The sequence below is a fragment of the Nipponia nippon genome, unplaced genomic scaffold, assembly GCF_047370975.1.
Source record: "Nipponia nippon isolate SJK-2023a ecotype South Korea unplaced genomic scaffold, ASM4737097v1 scaffold_56, whole genome shotgun sequence".
Lineage (NCBI taxonomy): Eukaryota > Metazoa > Chordata > Aves > Pelecaniformes > Threskiornithidae > Nipponia > Nipponia nippon.
In genome coordinates, this window is record NW_028262376.1 from 494,167 (window position 1) to 501,313 (window position 7,147).

The window sequence follows — 7,147 nt, forward strand, 5'->3', positions numbered from 1 at the left end:
CTCTAAAGAGCCAAAAGGAAGCCTGGGTCTGGGTGAAAGTTACCCCGTGCTCTGGGGGTAAGGTACGGGGTTTGGACAGCTTCCCTGGAGGCTGATTCTCTGGACCTGCACCATGCAGCAGCCAGGTTTCTCAGCACGGCTTTCCATTTCCACTTCTAGAAATGACCATGTCTCTCCAACATTCATGGACCCCTACCTCCAACTTGAGAAAGTGCATTTTGTTGAGAGGAAGACCTCCCTGAGGCATATCTGTCCTTGAGGTCCATGGGCTTGAAAGGCTCGGGGTGGAGCTCCTTTGGTGCTGATATTTCTATTGCAGAGCACCCTTCTGAGCACCATTGCCTGGACAGATGAGGAATGATCATCAACATTTGAAGAAACTGTGAGCACATTTTCCAACAGCTGAAATGCACTGAACAGTTTTCATCCATAGACAATGCTTTCCCGTGATGCCAACATGGACATTTCCAGCCCACGTACTACACTCAGGAGAAGAAATACTCATCTCCCCTGTTACACCCCTGACCCTGCTCTGCCCAGTGCACTGTGTATTGACTCTCAGCACGCTTTCACATCTTTCCACACATCCTGCTTGAACTGACCACTTCTGAAGGCATCTTTTCAGCAGGCTGCCTGGGCGTACGCATTTCCCAGTGTCCATCCAGCTTTCCTCCTCCCATTGCTCTCTACCCATTCCCACACCTCTCAGCTCTCCAGGTGCTGCCCTGAGATTCAGGCAGTTTGCAGCTTGCCTTGTCTTTCAGTAGGCTGCCTGATGGCCTCTTGAGCCATCTCCTCCCTTGTGCCTCTACCTGTTTTCCCATGTATCTCACTGAAAGTGTTCCACTATGGTTACTGACAGTGGGAAGTGGACTTCAGTGGAGGAAACTTGGACTACATCTATTATTTTTTACTGAGCTATTCTTTTCTTTTTCTTTTCTTTTTCTTTTCTTTTTTTCTTTTTTCTTTTTTCTTCTTTTTTTTTTTTTCCTGGGAGGTAAGAAACATTCTTCTGTGACTGTGTGCAGCTGATTCTCCAAAGCAAGCAGGTGAGAATGTGCGCAGATGAGCTGAAGCATTGAGCTACAGTCTTTAGTGGAAAGAGCTTAGAGGTGAGAAATCCTGATGCAAGTCCCAAGTGGCCACTGAGAGAAATGACCGGTGGAGGGGGTCACAGGGGGACCAAGGATGACGATGGGACACAGGACAAAGATGGGCTGTACAGTGTCTGACAGAAATGATCTTAACTTTCCTACATCTGCAGGCTTCATCAGGAGATGCTCTGGGTCAATCTGAATTGGAGAAGGCTGGTCTCACTTGTTCTGTAAACAGAAAAATAAAGAAAACAGGAAAAAAGAAGAAAAACTGATTTATTGTGCCTTCTTATTTAAATCTTCTCTCCTTGGCTACTCTCCTGAAAGTTTTCAAAGTAGCCACAGAAGGCTTGAAGAATTCGGGAAAATGATGCAGAGAGACATGGCTTGTTAGGGTGTTTTGCATGTTAATGAGCTCTCTGGTGCCAAGTTCCTGAACTGCAAAGACTGAAAGAATGAACAAGCCTCTAAAGAAGTGGAAGGCAGAAGCAAGCACCAAGTTTCTGAGGGCTTTGGGGGCCCCACTGAGGGCCAGCACTGACAAGGCCATGAAGGCAATGAGCAGTCAATATGTTGGTTCCTGGGGGCTCATCAGGCAAAAACTGGGAGACACTGGTTGCAGTTGGAAAAGGCCATGTGCTGGTGGCTCTGATGTCATGTAAGCCCTTGGTGTTTGTTTATGATCAGAGTGGCCAAGCCCTGCCCCCCAGGACCTGATAAAGGAGGTCCTTCATGCCTTGCTCAGGACTCTGCCTAGGGTCAGTGTGAATGGGGGGTTGTGGTGGGGGCAGGAAGCAGGTTGGTGGCAGATTATATTCCTTTTTTGACAAAGGTGTGGTTTTCTGGGGATGTGCCAATGCATGTGAATTCCACAAAAACCATCTGGCTTCATAGGCCTGCTAATGGCCCTCAATCACCTAACCTGTCCCTGTCCCAGACGTGCTTGCCTCCTCAGTTTGGATCCATATCCCAGCACTGCACTGCACAACCTCCTTATTCTCCTAGCCTCAAATCAAACACTGAACGATTCCGCATTAGCATGAATTCCCCTTGCTCTTTCAGGTCTTCTTCTGGCCCATAACACACTTTCTTCTACCCACATACCACTCTCTCCCTACAGTCCTTTTTCTCTCACAAAGCCTTCCCACCTCCCCTGCAGTAATGGGACCTCACTCCAGGAGGTTCACGCATTCTCCAGGTTCATGGATGTTTCCTGAATTCCAGGCAAGTTTGGGTAGTGAAGGAGAGGAAGACAGAAAAGTCGGCTCATGGGGCATGAGGAGCAGTATTCAGCCACCCCCAGCAATGGGCACTCCCCATCTGCCAGGTTGAGGCATGCTCCCATGATGGAAACTTCTCGTGTAACCACTGCTTTGTGCAGGGACCTTCAACCACACTCCCAGGGCACACCTACTCCTCCTCCACCCACAGACATCAATGGCTTTCCATTTCTGGGCTCAGATGTAGTTGGAAGGATTTGCTAAAGCCCTGAACCATCACCTTGCTTCTCGCTGACTTCCCTCTACCCTCTCTCCCATCCCTACACACTGCCAGTCACTGCCTAATTGCCAAACAGAAAGTTAAGGAGCTCTCAAAGCTTCCCATCTCATTCTCTGGGGATGGCCATGCTTCTCCAGTCACCATTCATGGATCCTGGAAACACCAGTTGAGGAAGCACACCAAGATGTGTGAGGGGAGGGCCTCCCTGAGGCACCTCGGAACTCTCTGAGGTCTAAATGCTTGTGTAAGTCCTCAGGAGGAGTTTATCTGGTGCCCACATTTGTATTGCAGATGGCTGGTCTGCAACGGACCAGGAATGGAACAGAACTGGTGTCAGGACTGCCGTGGGAGGGGACACTTGGTGTCCTGGGTGGGGCTGGAGTGAAGTTAATTTTCTCCATAGCAGCCCCTATGGTGCTATGTTTTGGGGTTGTGACCAAACCAGTGTTGATAAAACACTGATGTTTTAGCTTTTGCTGAACAGCAGTTGCACCGTGCCAAGGCTTTTGCTGTTTCTCCTGCTGCCCTGCCAATGAGTAGGCTGGGGGTGGGCAAGAAGCTGGGAGGGGAATCAGCCAGGACAGCTGACCCCAACTGACCAAAGGGATATCTCATACAACAGCATGTCCAGCAATAGAAGCTGTGGGAAGAAGGAGGAAGGCATTTGGAACTATGGCATTCCTCTTCCCAAGTAATCCTTACTCATGATGGAGCCCTGCTTGGCTGGAAAGGACAGAACACAGCGAATGTCTTCCCGATTTTGCTTTGCTGGTGGGCACAGCTTTTGTTTCACCTATTCAGGTGTCCTCTTCTTGACCCGTGAGTTCTTCCTCACTTTACCATTCTGATTCTCTCCCCATCCCTCAGGAGAGGGGAGTGAGCGAGTGCCTGGGTGGGGTCTTAGCAGCCACATTATGGACTTATTTCTCTTTAAATTGAAAGCAGTAACAGTAAAATGCTCTAAAATTTCTTCTTCTCGTTGATGATAAATTTAATTTCTATAAGTTTATTCTTCTCGTTCCTTCTTAATTGACAAGACAGTTGTAACATAAGAGTATTTAGATTTTGGCATGAAGTTTTTAGAACAGTGCTTTTTCTCTCATTGCTAACCATTTCTTACCATTTCACAGTACCACCTCTCAGACAATATTGCCCCTAATTCATTTCTGCTATCTATCTTTCATTCTTATTTCAAGTGTGTGTGTGTGTGAGTTCATTGTTTTACCAAAAAACGTCAAGAGGCAGATCCCAAACTGGGCAAAAGCACAAAGCAGGCCAAATTTTTATGTGATGGACACTGACACAACACCACTATCTTCATTTTGCATCTCTGAAGACCTAACCCTTCCACAGAGTGCCTGGAAGGTCTGGAGTGCCTCCATCTGCCCTGTCCGTCAGCATCGAAGGTGAAATTACTCCAGTCAGAGGTGCTGTTTGGATTCTCCTCAGAGGCTAAACCACCACATGGGTCAGGAGATATTCCACGACAGCTCAATGGGCATCATACACTTCTGGGGCTAAAAGGGGAATGTCATGGGTCATGGCATGCCAATACTTGTGTTCAGGGATCTGGTCAAATGACCCATCTCCATTTCTGCAACAGTGCTTGAGTTTGCTCAAGGAACCCTTGAGTCGATCCCCATCCACTGCTGGTTGTCGTCCTCCACAGGAGGGGAACACCGGGGACATCCCATCAACACAGGAGCCTCCCCCAGACTCATCCTCTCTGCCAGTCTCTCCAGCAGAGCCTGTTTTCCTCCACTGCAGAACCCCATGTGAGCAAGCTGTCCCACCACATCTCATTTCATCCCAAACCATCACCGTTGTGTGACAAACCACAGGGGTCCAGCTGCTCCTGCCTGTGATCCAGCTCCTCCTGGCTGTGCACGGTTTGGCCGCAGCAGCTCAGCTGTGGCACCAGGGTGGAGCGCAGACTTCTCCCAGGGAAACCTGAGCAGTGATCCTGACCAGAAGACCACGGTACAGTCAGTGGTGCTGCGCTGCACGTACAGCCTGGCCTTCACGCCTGTGCTGTGCTGCACAGATCCCTTGGCCGCAGGACAACCTCAGCAGCTCATTGTCCCAAGGGGCCTGCAGGCAGCTCCCACTCAGTACCAGCCCTTACACCTCCTGCGTGGCCTTGCCTGTACCTAACAGTGCAGCAAGGAGTTCTCATGAGAACATCCTTTCTCTTTGACTGTAGAGATGAGGAAAAGAGGTGGTTTCTTGTAAGCAAAGCTAAGAGCAGCTTGAATGACCAAACCAGGAGACTCTTTTCCATGGGCGGGGTCTGCATGGCATGTTGCGTGGGGGTCAGAGGCCTGTTCAATGTTACACCACTTGGGGGTTCCACCATCTAAAGGCACCTAAGATGATCTGCATGATTCTCTCCTCACAGGGTTAGTGCTAATGAGCAGCATTTTAAAAGATCCCTCACAGCATCCGAGTGCCTTTCTTACTGGAATTAGAATGAACCAGTGTCTCCTGGTGAAAAACACTCTCTCGGCACCCCTGGGTGCAGCCCCTCCGGTCCCATGGACTGGTAAGGGTGTAGTTTGCTCAAGTAACCCCTGCCTTGATCCTCATCCACTGCTGGTTGCTCTCCTCCAGAGTTCTGCCTCAAAGCACAAAGGTCTGGGAGACCTTGCTGGTGGCAACTGAGGCAAAGAGGACGTAGAGTATCTCAGCCTACCTACACCTACTCTTGCTACATTTGGCAGTGGTCCCACAGTATTTCTGATTCTTCTGTAGCTGTTCCTGAAGTAGAAACAGCTCATCTTGGTGCCCTTGCATGCCCTTTTCAGTTTCAGTTGCGTTTTGTTAGGACCCATTGCTGTGCTTGGGGGATCCTTTCTTTGAAGACAAGGTGTATCCAGGCACACGGTGAAAATGGTTCGTCTGTTCCTTGGCTGTGTCATCAAGGGAGTGAGTAAAGACCCCAGTGTGATGTGCTTTGTGTTCCGGCAATGCCTGCAGCTCTTGGGAAGAGAATGGACAGACCTTGCCTCTGACTGATGGCATCAGTCAAAGGCACATAAGCACCAAATCACATTGCTTGCATTGCTTTCTGGGGTGACTGTCACACACCCACCCTGAATGGGAATTGCTTTCCTGTTGGTCATAGAATCATCACAGAATCATAGAATGGTTTGGGTTGGAAGGGACCTTAAAGATGATCTGGTTCCAACCCCCCTGCCATGGGCAGGGACCCCTTCCACTAGACCAGGTTGCTCAAAGCCCCATCCAAGCTGTCCTTGAACACTGCCAGGGAGGGGGCATCCACAACTTCTCTGGGTGCAAACTTGCTGAGGGTGCACTCAGTCCCACTGTCCATGTTGCCAACAAAAATGTTAAACAAAATGATGGGACAAAAAAGTGATTCTCATGCCCAATTATTTTTCTAATAGGAGTAATGGCTCTGCTGGAGATTAACTATCTCTGCCCACAGCTGAGGGAGGGAACATCAGTGATGCCTTCAGCCTGTTTCCCAGCAGGTTCCCCTGCAGCCCCAGGGACACCTGGAGGGAGCCCAGAGGGGCAGAGAAAGTGCTGCCTTGGGCTGGGCCTCTGCTGCTGAGCTGGGCTGGGCTCCTGGCATGGAGGGAGCTGCTGGCAAGTGGGCAGCACTGCAGAGAGACAGCTCTGCCCAGGAGCAGCTCCTCTGCAAAGGGCAGCAGGGCTGAGGGCACTGCCTGCAGGCAGCGAGGGGAGTGAAGTGAGGCAGGGAGAGGTTAAAGGCAGCCTGGAGTGGGAGGATGCTGAGAGCTCATTGTGGGAGAGAAATCTTCACAGCCCTTGACACGGTAAGTCCCTGGCAGCAGGGCAGTGAAGCTGCAGTTGCGGGAGGGATCTCCAAAAGCTGCTACATCCCACAGCCTGTGGGATCTTTAAGTATTATTCTCACAGGTTCTCAAGTGTAGAGGCGAAGGCATGTTCCAGAGCAGGTTTTCTCTGCTGCACCATCAGAGGAACAGGGCATGATGGCTGCCTTCCTCTGCGGATGACTGCACGAATGTTAAGCTGGGTGCACAGCCAGGGATGCCCAGGGCTGTGCTTCAGAGCAGGGTCCCTGTGCCCCAGCGGCCTGTGTGCCAGGGTCAGTGCTCAGCCTGCCCGGGGAGCTCCCAGCGGCGCTGTGGGGAGAACTGCCATAAAGACAATGAAGAGTTCCTGAATTTGTCTTTTCAGTTTCCTATTTTGGGTTGGGGGGTAGTGGAAAAGGGACAAATGGAAAAGGATCTATTGACTTTAAAGAAGTCAGGGAGACTCCTGAGCGAGTGATCAGTAACTCCTGATAGCAGCCTCCTAAAGTGCCCTCAGCCACTGCTCTGCCTATGCACAGCACCAGCATCACCTCTGCTGGACCCATCAGGGTTCTTCTGACCTGCCCTTTTCCACCTGCAAACAGGAGCATGCACCCAGCCGGTGCCCTGCAAACAGGCAGGTTTCTGGAGGGCCAAGGTGAGTGCACAGAGGTTGAGATGGGGTCTGTGATTGCTGACAGGGAAAAGCCATGGGACAGGGAAACATCTCCCAGCAGGAAAATCTCCAGG